General features: G+C 37.4%; 1 long non-coding RNA gene across 1 annotated transcript in view; it reads right to left on the bottom strand.

The window, feature by feature from the left end:
• LOC110263172 overlaps positions 1-11,702 on the bottom strand; it is a 13,665-nt gene extending 1,963 nt beyond the window's left edge. Inside the window, exon 1 of the long non-coding RNA XR_002348329.1 lies at positions 11,080-11,702. This is a non-coding gene — a long non-coding RNA (uncharacterized LOC110263172). The remainder of the gene's footprint in view (positions 1-11,079) is intronic.

Raw genomic sequence — 12,540 nt, 5'->3', positions numbered from 1 at the left:
TTCAGCCCTTCTGTTTGACCATGTGAACTACTGTCCTATCATCCCAATATCAACCAATTGATTATCGTCAATGAAACCAATAAAATTTTTAATGGAGGCATCAAACCTCATATTCCCTTCCTCCATTTTTCCATAATTTGTAATTGCATTGAAGTCACCCAAGATGATAAAGCTACCTTCAAATCACTGAAGTTGAGAAGAGAGCTCTTCGAATTGATTGATTTGAGTCAACTCATTAGTACTCAAGTAAACTCCAACCAACCCCCAACTCACATTCTTATCCTCATTTTTAACCGAAGCAATTATGGAAAAAGAGTTTTGAAACAGAATGTGTACCTCCACATGATCTTTTCATGTTAGAGTCATTCATCCTCTTGATGTTCCATTCGGGTCTACTAATGTGAAACTTTGATATCTGCATGATCTGACTTTACGTTCCTCTATTCGAGATTGGTTTTTAGTTTCACAGAGAAAAACTACCTCGGGAGAGTGGGATTGACATATTCCTTCAAGATTATGGACTGTCAGGGGTCTTCCCAAACCCCGACAATTCCACATTATGACTCTTGATCCATATCTCCAATAACTCTTACGGTTAATGATTCTGAAACTATCTCCACTTCATCTTTCGCCTTTCTTTTAGTCTTGGACAGCATCTCCATCCATCCATGGTTTGATCTACCCATCTGTTTCAACCTTTTATATTTGACGGAATATTCAGTACCAGGAGTACTTGGCATGTGGTTTTCAATTAGGACCTGGTGCACAGAATTGTGATCACACTTTCCACAACTCCAGTACAACTAACCAGCAAGTGCACTGGGTCGTCCAAGTAATACCTTACGTGAGTAAAGGTCGATCCCATGGAGATTGTCGGCTTGAAGCAAGCTATGATCATCCTGTAAATATTAGTCAGGCGGATTCAATTGGTTATGAGTTTTGATAATTGAAAGATAAATAAAACATAAATTAAAATAAAGATACTTATGTAATTCATTGGTGGGAATTTCAGATAAGCGTTTGGAGATGCTTTGTTGCTTCTGAACCTCTGCTTTCCTATTTTCTTCATCCAATCATGCGTGCTCCCTTCCATGGAAAGCTGTAGGATCCTCTCAGTTAAAATAGTCCAAGTACGGTTTCTGCACAGCTAATCAACTATCGAATTTCTCGTCTCGGATGAAAAATATCAGGTACAGCTACCGCACGGCTAATCATCTGTCAGTTCTCACTTGTGTCAGAATAGGATCTCTCTATCCTTTTGCACACTGTCACTGCTCCCAACATTCGCGAGTTTGAAGCTCGTCACAGTCATCCATTTCCAGATCCTACTCGGAATACCATAGACAAGGTTTAGACTTTCCAGATCTCAGGAATGCTGCCAATTGGTTCTAGCTTATACCATGAAGGTTCTAATCTCACGGACTCGGTCCGTGAATTAGAGACCGAAGAGATTATACTCCAGCTGTCGTCCAATGACTACGTTGAACATCATGTAGACCGCTTGTGGTTGTTAGACACGCGGATCTTGGCTAAGCGAGTAACGAAGATAGTGGGTAATTGTCACGGGTCACCCCTTCATTCTGACTTAACTGAATTAAGTACGAGAGTATATCTTGGAGAAGAAGTAAGCGTGAATTGAAAGAGAAACAATAGTACTTGCATTAATTCATGAAGAACAGCAGAGCTCCGCGCCTTAATCTATGAGGTGTAGAAACTCCACCGTTGGAAAATACATAAGAGAAAAAGGTCTAGGCATGGCCGAATGGCCAGCCTCCCTCAAGTGATTCAAAGTGTTCCCAGATCTATAAAAAAGTCCAAAAGTACGAATAAAATAGTAAAAAGTGCTATTTATACTAAACTAATTACTAAGGATTATAGAAAATAAGTAACTAAGTGCAGATAGTGCAGAAATCCACTTCCGGGGCCCATTTGGTGTGTGTTTGGGCTTAGCATTGAGCTTTACACGTGCATAGGTCTTTTCTAGAGTTAAACACCAGCTTGGATGCCAGTTTGGGCGTTTAACTCCAGTTCTGGTGCCAGTTCTAGCGTTTTACACCAGAAAATAGTCTTTGGCTGGCGTTTAGACGCCATTTTGGGCCATCAAATCTCGAGCAAAGTATAGACTATTATACATTGCTGGAAAGCCCAAGATGTCTACTTTTCAACTCAATTGAGAGCACGCCAATTGGGCTTCTGTAGCTCCAGAAAATCCACTTCACGTGCAGGAGGGTCTGAATCCAACAGCATCTGCAGTCCTTTCTCAGCCTCTGAATCAGACTTTTGCTCAGGTCCCTCAATTTCAGCCAGAAAATACCTGAAATTACAGAAAAACACACAAACTCATAGTAAAGTCCAGAAATGTTATTTTTGCATAAAAACTAATAAAAATATAATAAAAAGTAAGTGAAACATACTAAAAACTATGTAAAAACAATGCCAAAAAGGGTATAAATTATCCGCTCATCACAACACCAAACTTAAATTGTTGCTTGTCCCCAATCAACTAAAAATAAAATAGGATAAAAAGAAGATAAAATACAATAAATTTCAAAAATATCAATGAAGCTTAGTTCCAATTAGATGAGCGGGACTAGTAGCTTTTTGCTTCTGAACAGTTTTGACATCTCACTTTATCCTTTGAAGTTCAGAATGATTGGCATCCATAGGAACTCAGAATTCAGATTGTGTTATTGATTCTCCTAGTTTAGTATGTTGATTCTTGAACACAGCTACTTTATGAGTCTTGGCCGTGACCCTAAGCATCTTGTTTTCCAGTATTACCACCGGATACATAAATGCCACAGACACATAACTGGGTGAACCTTTTCAGATTGTGACTCAGCTTTGCTAGAGTCCCCAGTTAGAGGTGCCCAGAATTCTTAAGCACACTTTTTTTACTTTGGACCACGACTTTAACTGCTCAGTCTCAAGCTTTTCACTTGACACCTTCACGCCATAAGTACATGGTTAGAGACAGCTTGATTTAGCCGCTTAGGCCAGAATTTTATTCTTTTGGGCCCTCCTATCCATTAATGCTCAAAGCCTTGGATCCTTTTTACCCTTGCCTTTTAGTTTAAAGGGTTACTGGCTTTTTCTGCTTGCTTTTTCTTTTTCTTTTTCTTTCTTTTTTTTTGCCAAACACACACACACACACACACACACACACACACACACACACACATATATATATTTTGCAAGCTTTGTGTTTTTCGCTGCTTTTTCTTGCTTCAAGAATCAATTTTATGATTTTTCAGATTATCAATAACATTTCTCTTTTTTCATTATTCTTTCAAGAGCCAACAATTTTAACATTCATAAACTTCACTATAAAAAATATGCATTGTTCAAGCATTCATTCAGAAAACAAAAAGTATTGCCACCACATCAAAATAATTAAACTAATTTTAAGATAGAATTCGAAATTCATGTACTTCTTTTTCCTTTTCAGAAAATATTTTTCATTTAAGAAAGGTGAAAGATTCATGGAATTATTCATAGCTTTAAGACATAGACACTAAACACTAATGATCATGTAATAAAGACACAAACATAGATAAAACATAAAGCATAGAAACGAAAACAAAAAAGAAAATAAATAAGGAGATTAAAGAACGGATCCACCTTAGTGATGGTGGCTTCTTCTTCCTCTTGAAGAACCAATGGAGTTTTTGAGCTCCTCTATGTCTCTTCCTTGCCTTTGTTGCTCCTCTCTCATGGCCTTTTGGTCCTCTCTGATTTCATGGAGGATAATGGAGTACTCTTGGTGTTTCACTCTTAGTTGCTCCATGTTAGAACTCAATTCTCCTAAAGAGGTGTTGAGTTGCTCCCAATGGTTGTGCGGATGGAAATGCATCCCTTGAGGTATCTCAGAGATTTCTTGATGAGGGACTTCCTCATGCTCTTGTTGAGGTCCATGAGTGGGCTCTCTTGTTTGCTCCATCCTCTTTTTAGTTATGGGTTTGTCCTCTTCGATGTTGATGTCTTCCTCTATGACAATTCCGGCTGAATTGCATAGGTGACATATGAGATGAGGAAAGGCTAACCTTGCCAAAGTGGAGGGCTTGTCAGCCACCTTGTATAGTTCTAGAGGTATGATCTCATGAATTTCCACTTCCTTTCCATTCATGATGCTATGGATCATGATAGCCCGATCCACAGTTACTTCGGACCGGTTGCTAGTAGGAATGATAGAGCGTTGGATGAACTCCAACCATCCCCTAGCCACGGGTTTTAAGTCAGGCATTCTCAATTGAACCGGCTTGCCTTTTGAGTCTCTCTTCCATTGTGCTCCTTCCACACAGATGTCCATGAGGACTTGGTCCAACCTTTGATCAAAGTTGACTCTTCTAGTGAAAGGATGAGAATCTCCTCTCATTATTGGCAAGTTGAGTGCCAACCTTACAGTTTTCGGACTGAAATCCAAGTATTTCTCCCGAACCATTGTGAGCTAATTCTTTGGGTTCGGGTTCACACTTTGATCATGGTTCTTAGTGATACATGCATTAGCATAGAACTCTTGAACCATTAAGATTCTGACTTGTTGGATGGAGTTGGTGAGAGCTTCCCAACCTCTTCTCTGAACCTCACGTCGGATCTCCGGATATTCACTCTTTTTGAGCATGAAGGGGTCCTCGGGGATCACCTTTTTCTTGGCCACATCTTCATAGAAGTGGTCTTGATGGACTTTTGAGATGAATCTCTCCATCTCCCATGACTCGGAGGTGGAAGCAATTGCCTTCCCTTTCCTCTTTCTAGAGGTTTCTCCGGCCTTAGGTGCCATTAATGGTTATGGAAAAACAAAAAGCAGAGCTTTTTCCCACACCAAACTTAAAAAGTTTGCTCGTCCTCGAGCAAAAGAAGAAAGAAAGGAGGATAAAAAGAAGAAATTGAGGAGATAGAGAGGTGTTTTGGGTTCGGCCAAGGGGGGATTTAAGTGTTTATGATGTGTGAAATTGAAGGTGGTAAGGAGGGGTATTTATAGGGTAAGAGAGAGAGGGAAGTCGTGTATGAAGGGGTTGGGTTTGGGAGGGAAATATTTTGAATTTGAATGGTGAGGTAGGTGGGGTTTTATGATGGGTTTTTGGGGAATAGGTGTTGATGTGATTGGTCAAGGGTATTTGGGGAAGAGTGTTATGGAGAGGTGTGAAGAGGAGAGAGAGAGAGAGTTGGGGTAGGTGGAGATCCTGTGGGGTCCACAGATCCTGAGGTGTCAAGGAATTCAAGTCCCAGCACCTTTCTGGCGTTTAAACGCCCTATGTGTGCCATTTCTGGCATTTAACGCCATATCTGCTACCTTTTCTGGCATTAAACGCCAGTCTGTCTGCCATTTCTGGCGTTTAACGCCAGCCAGACACCCTTTTCTGGCGTTAAACGCCAGTCTGGCTGCCAATTCTGGCGTTTAACACCAAGAATGCTGCCAAACTGGGCGTTAAACGCCCATTCTGCTATCCTTACTGGCGTTTAAGCCTGTCCTCCAGGGTGCGCTGTTTGTAATGCTATTTTTGATTCCGTTTTAATTCTGTAGCTGTTTTTGTGACTCCACATGATCATCAACCTAAAGAAAACATAAAATAACAATGGAAAATGAAATGAAAAAGTAATTAACATAGATAAATAAGATTGGGTTGCCTCCTAATAAGTGCTTCTTTAATGTCAATAGCTTGACAGTGAGCTCTTAGAGAGCTTCACAGAGACTCAGAGTTTAATAGTGGCCTCCCAACACCAAACTTAGAAGTTGAGTGTGGGGGCTTTGTTTGACTCTGTATTGAGAGAAGCTTTTCATGCTTCATCTCCATGGTTACAGAGGAAGATCCTTGAGCCTTAAACACAAGGTAGTCCTCATTTAGTTGAAGGACTAACTCTCCTCTGTCCACATCAATCACAGCCCTTGCTGTGGCTAGGAAAGGTCTTTCAAGGATGATGGATTCATCCTCATCCTTCCCAGTGTCTAGGATTATGAAGTCAGCAGGGATGTACAGGCCTTCAACCTTCACTAAGACATCCTCTACAAGTCCATAAGCCTGTTTTATTGATTTGTCTGCCATCTCTAGTGAGATTCTTGCAGCTTGTACCTCAAAAATCCTTAGTTTCTCCATTATAGAGAGTGGCATGAGGTTTATACCTGACCCCAGGTCACACAGAGCCTTCTCAAAGGTCATGGTACCTATGGTACAAGGTATTAAGAACTTTTCGAGATCCGGTTTCTTCTGAGGTAATTTCTGTTGAACCAAGGCATTCAGTTCATTGATGAGCAATGGAGGTTCATCCAACCAAGTCTTATTACCAAATAACTTGGCATTCAGCTTCATGATTTCTCCTAGATACTGAGCTACTTGCTCTTCAACAATATCTTCATCCTCTTCAGAGGAAGAATACTCATCAGAGCTCATGAATGGCAACAGTAAGTTCAGTGGAATCTCTATGGTCTCTGTATGAGCCTCAGATTCCTTTGGTTCCTCAATGGGGAACTCCTTATTGGTCAATGGACGTCCAGCAAGGTCTTCCTCACTGAAAATCACTGCCTTTTTACTCTCTCCAGGTTCGGCCACTTTGGATATAGTTATGGCCTTGCACTCTCGTTTGGGATTCTCTTCTGTACTGCTTGGGAGAGTACTAAGAGGAGTTTCAGTAACTCTTTTACTCAGCTAACCCACTTGTGCCTCCAGATTTCTAATAGAGGACCTTGTTTCAGTCATGAAACTGAGGGTGGTCTTAGATAGATTAGAGACTATGGTTGCTAAGTCAGAGAGGCTCTGCTCAAAATTCTCTGTCTGTTACTGAGAAGATGATGGAAAAGGTTTGCTATTGCCAAATCGAGTTTTCCCACCATTATTATTATTGAATCCTTGTTGAGGCTTCTGTTGATCCTTCCATGAGAAATTTGGATGATTTCTCCATGAAGAATTATAGGTGTTTCCATAGGATTCTCCCATGTAATTCACCTCTTCCATTGCAGGATTCTCAGGGTCATAAGTTTCTCCTTCAGAGGAGGCTTCTTTAGTACTGCCGGATGCATCTTGCATTCCAGTCAGATTTTGAGAAATCATATTGACTTGCTGAGTCAATACTTTATTCTGCGCCAATATGGCATCCAGAGTGTCAATCTCAAGAACTCCTTTCTTCTGGGTTATCCCATTATTCACAGGATTTCTTTCAGAAGTATACATGAACTGGTTATTTGCAACCATTTCAATGAGTTTCTGGGCTTCTGCAGGTATTTTCTTCAGATGAAGAGACCCACCAGCAGAGTGGTCCAATGACATCTTGGACAATTCAGATAGACCATCATAGAATATACATAAGATGCTCCATTCTGAAAGCATGTCAGAAGAACACCTTCTGATCAATTGCTTGTATCTTTCCCAAGCTTCATAGAGGGATTCACCTTCCTTCTTTCTGAAGGTTTGGACTTCCATTCTAAGCTTGCTCATCTTTTGAGGTGGAAAGAATTTGGCCAAGAAAGCATTGACCAACTTTTCCCAAGAGTTTAGGCTTTCTTTAGGTTGTGAGTCCAACCATATCCTAGCTCTATCTCTTACAGCAAATGGGAAAAGCAGAAGTCTGTAGACCTCGGGATTAACCCCATTGGTCTTAATAGTGTCACAGATTTGCAAGAATTCAGCTAAAAACTGATGAGGATCCTCCAATGGAAGTCCATAAAACTTGCAATTCTGCTGTATTAGAGAAACTAATTGAGGCTTAAGCTCAAAGTTGTTTGCTCCAATTGCAGGAATTGAGATGCTTCTTCCATAGAAGTTGGAAGTTGGTGCAGTAAAGTCACCAAGCATCTTCCTTGCATCTCCACCATTGTTGTTGGGTTCTGCTACCATGTCTGCTTCTTTTTCGAAATCTTCTGTAAGGTCCTCTCCAGAGTGTTGTGCTTTAGCTTCTCTTAGCTTCCTCTTCAGAGTCCTTTCAGGTTCAGGATCAGCTACAACAAGAATGTCCTTATCCTTGTTCCTGCTCATATGAAAAAGAAGAGAACAAAGAGAGAATAGGAATCCTCTATGTCACAGTATAGAGATTCCTTTATGTGAGTATAAGAATAGAAGAATAGAAGAATGAGAAGAGAGAGGAGATGAGTAATTCGAACAAAGAGAAGAGAGAGGGGTTCGAATTATGAGTAGAAGAGAAGTGTTAGTAATTAAATAAATAAATAGAAAGAGATGAGAGAGAGAGAGTATTCGAATATTAATTAAAAGAAAAGAAATATATTTTTGTTTTTATTTTAATTATAAGTTAGAATTCGAAGTTTAAGAAAAGAAATACAAGCAAATTGAAAACAAAATAAATTAATTAATTAAAAAAATTTTTGAAAAATTTGTTAGTTAGTTTTCGAAATTAATGAGAGAGAAAAGTAGTTAGGTGGTTTTGAAAAAGATAAGAAATAGTAAACTTTTTAAAATTAAAACAAACAAGTCAAGTAGTTAGTTGAAAAAGATTTGAAAATAAATTTTGAAAAGATAATAAGTTAGAAAAAGATTTTGAAATTAAAATTTTAAAAAGATATGATTGAAATTTATTTTGGAAAAGAATTGAAAAAGAAATTAAAAAGGTTTGATTTTTAAAATTAAAGTTGATGACTTGACTAACAAGAAACTAAAAGATATGATTTTAGAATTTAAAGATTGAACCTTTCTTAACAAGAAAGTAACAAACATGAAATTTTTTGAATCAAAACATTAATTGTTTAGTAAATATTTTCGAAAATATGAAATAAAATTAAGAAAAAAATTTTAAAAATTTATTTAAGAAATTCAAAAATATTAAGAAGAAAAAAATGAAAAAGATTGAATTTTTAAAAAAGATTTGAAAAGATAAAATTTTTAAATTGAAATTTTGATTTGACTAACAAGAAACAACTAAATTTTAAAAATCTTTGACTAAGTCAACCCCAAAATTTCGAAATTTATGAGTAAAATAAGGAAAAGATATTATTTTGACTTTTGAATTTTTAATGAGGAGAGAGAAAAATAACAAAATGAAACAAAACATAAAAATTTAAGATCAAAACAAATAATGCATGCAAGAACACTTTGAATGTCAAGATGATCACCAAGAACACTTTGAAGATCATGATGAACATCAAGAACATATTTTTGACAATTTTTTAAGAAAAGAAAGACATGCAACACACCAATCTTAGAAAAAAAAATTTTTGTTTAGACACTATGAATTTGAAAATGCATATGAAAAACAACAAAAAGCACAAAACAAGAAAACCAAAAGATTAAACAAAGAAAATCATCAAGAACAACTTGAAGATCAAGAAAGAACACATGATGAATTTTCAAAAATTTAAGAAAAATTAAAAACATGCAATTGACACCAAACTTAAAATTTGACACAAGACTCAAACAAGAAACATAAATTTTTTTTTTTGGTTTTATGATTTTATTATTTTTTTTGTATATTTTTCGAAAATTTATTTTGGAAAAAGAGAAATAAGAAATTCAAAATTTTTAATAAAAATTCCAAGATTCATGCAATGTTAGTCTAAAGTTTCGGTCCAAAAGAATTAGACATGGCCAAATGGCCAGCCAAGCTTTAGCATAACAAATACAGACATGTCCTTTCTACAATGGAAAGTGGGAACCTCAGTCCAAGAGATTAGACATGGCTTAACAGCCAGCCAGGCTTCAACATATCTCATGAAACTCTAGAATTCATTCTTAAAAACTCTGAAGAACATTTTTTTTCCGAAAATAAAAATAAAAAGCTTAAACATAAAATAAAAGTACTCAATCTAAGCAACAAGATGAACCGTCAGTTGTTCAAACTGGAACAATCCCCGGCAACGGCACCAAAAACTTGGTGCACGGAATTGTGATCACACTTTCCACAACTCCGGTACAACTAACCAGCAAGTGCACTGGGTCGTCCAAGTAATACCTTACGTGAGTAAGGGTCGATCCCACGGAGATTGTCGGCTTGAAGCAAGCTATGGTCATCCTGTAAATCTTATTCAGGCGGATTCAATTGGTTATGAGTTTTGATAATTGAAAGATAAATAAAACGTAAATTAAAATAAAGATACTTATGTAATTCATTGGTGGGAATTTCATATAAGCGTTTCAGATAATTGAACCTCTGCTTTCCTATTTTCTTCATCCAATCATGCGTGTTCCCTTCCATGGCAAGCTGTAGGATCCTCTCAGTGAAAATGGTCCAAGTACGGTTTCTGCACGGCTAATCAACTATCGAATTTCTCGTCTCTGATGAAAAATACCAGGTACAGCTACCGCACAGCTACTCATCTGTCAGTTCTCACTTGTGTCAGAATAGGATCTCTCTATCCTTTTGCACACTGTCACTGCTCCCAACATTCGCGAGTTTGAAGCTCGTCATAGTCATCCATTCCCAGATCCTACTCGGAATACCACAGACAAGGTTTATACTTTTCGGATCTCAGGAATGCTGCCAATTGGTTCTAGCTTATACCATGAAGGTTCTAATCTCACGGACTCGGTCCATGAATCAGAGACCGAAGAGCTTATACTCCGGCTGTCGTTCATATACGTTTTTTTTTTTTTTTTTATAAACCAAAACGACGTCGTTTTGGAAAATGAATTTAAAAAAAAAAAAGACGCTTCCGAACCGGTCGGTTAACCAGAAACTGCCGGTTTTCCAGTTTTCATCAAAACTGGTCGGTTCAACCCGGTTCTCAACGGTTCTCTTGTTTATCCGGTCATATCACTCAACCGGACTGGTTAGGAGTCCGATTCACCAGTTTTTCGGTCGAACTGACCGGTCCGGTCCGATTTTTACAACTATGCCTCAAACGACGCCGTTTTACCCATTTAGTTTTTTTTTAATATAAAGGAAACAGATTCCCTCTCTCTCAATCTCAACCCTATTTAACCCATTTAACCCTAAATCAGAAGCAATGAAGCCAAGCCCCAAATTCAATCTTCAACACTTCAGCAGCAACAACCAGCGGCAGCGTTAACGCCAGCAGAGCTCTTCTCCTCGCTGTCGCGTCTCGTCTCACTCTCATCGTGAACGTCTTTTCGTCGTCACCTCTGTTCCATTGCTCAGCCGTTGCGGAGCTCTTCTCCCCACCGTGGCGTCTCGTCTCACTCTCATCGCGAACGTCTCTCCATCGTCACCTCTTTTCCACTGCTCAGCCGTCACCTCCTCTCACCGGGACCTTTCTTTCACCTCTGTGGAACGCTCGAGCAGTCGAGCTTCTTCCTTTATTTCTCCAGGTTCTCTCTTTTTCTACTAAGTTTCTTGATGATGTCACTTTCTCCAGGTTCTCTCACACGTCAAGCCTGTCTTCAATCCCCTCTGACCCGAGCTCACTTCCCCTCTTCCATCACCGTCACTTGGATTTCTCCTTTTTCGCTGCCAGTCTTCAATTTAATTTTGCTTGTATTTGTACTTTTATTTGGTTTCTGATTTCTGATTCTGAGTTTGCTAATTTCGGCTTAGCTTGAGTTTATGAATGTCTGAGTTTGTAAGCAGATCCCTACCCTGCTTTAGTTTTCATTTTTGGAAATTAATTGCTGTTTTTTGGAATTTGATTATGTTGATTGTTGCTTGTTTGTCTGGGTTAATTGTTATATTTCATTGTTGTCTTCTGCATTTAATTTCATTGTTGTCTTCTATTTTTAATTTGTTACTGCAATTTGATTTCATAGTTTGTTTGTTCCAGATTATGATTATGTTTGTTCCAAATTTAAATTATGATTATGTTTGCAAATTCAATTGTTAGTGGTTATTACTGATTTGTTTGTTAGTTTTGAGTTTTAGGTTATAAATTGAAATTTTAAATTTTAAATTTTAAAATTTTTTATTAGGTTAAATTTTATTGAAATTTAAATATTTAAAATTATATATTAAATTTTTGATAATTTTATTTAATATTAATTAAACTGATTGAATCTCAGTTGAATCCCGGTCAAACCAGTAAACCAGTAAACCAGTTATTTTACCGATTTATTGACCGGTCCGATTCTCGCAACCTTGGTTTGAAGTGCCACTTATATGTATGTATTGATTGTGAGAGATTTATGCTCCAAATGATTTATCAATGTGAAAGATAGGAGTATTTTCTTTCCACAGCATGCCAAAGTTACGTTAATTTAATAATTTAATTTAGAGAAAATTTTACTATCTTTTGTTAATACTAGAATCTAAAATACTTACTTCAATACGATAACAAACTTACTAAATATTTATTATGAAAAATACTATAAATTTATAAAGTTCATAGTGATAGCTGAATTATAACTTGTTGAAAATAACTTAGTGAAGGTTGATTGAATTGGCACAAATATTAATGAACACATCTATCTTAAATTTTAGTTTCACACTTTTGACTTTTTTATATTTTTTATACACGCAATACCAGTTCTGTCGGTTCAATCAGTAATTAATCGATTAAACCAAACAAATAGTAAACCAATAATTTTATTGGTTCGATTCTTACAACTATGATTCAACCAACTCTACTGACCAGTTTATTGAATTGTGGTTTACGGTTGATGGACTTCAGAATATGAATTCCTATTTACAGATTTGGATTCAACATTCACA

This window comes from Arachis ipaensis, chromosome B06 (genome assembly GCF_000816755.2).
Source record: "Arachis ipaensis cultivar K30076 chromosome B06, Araip1.1, whole genome shotgun sequence".
NCBI lineage: Eukaryota > Viridiplantae > Streptophyta > Magnoliopsida > Fabales > Fabaceae > Arachis > Arachis ipaensis.
This window is presented reverse-complemented; position numbering and strand designations above follow the sequence as displayed.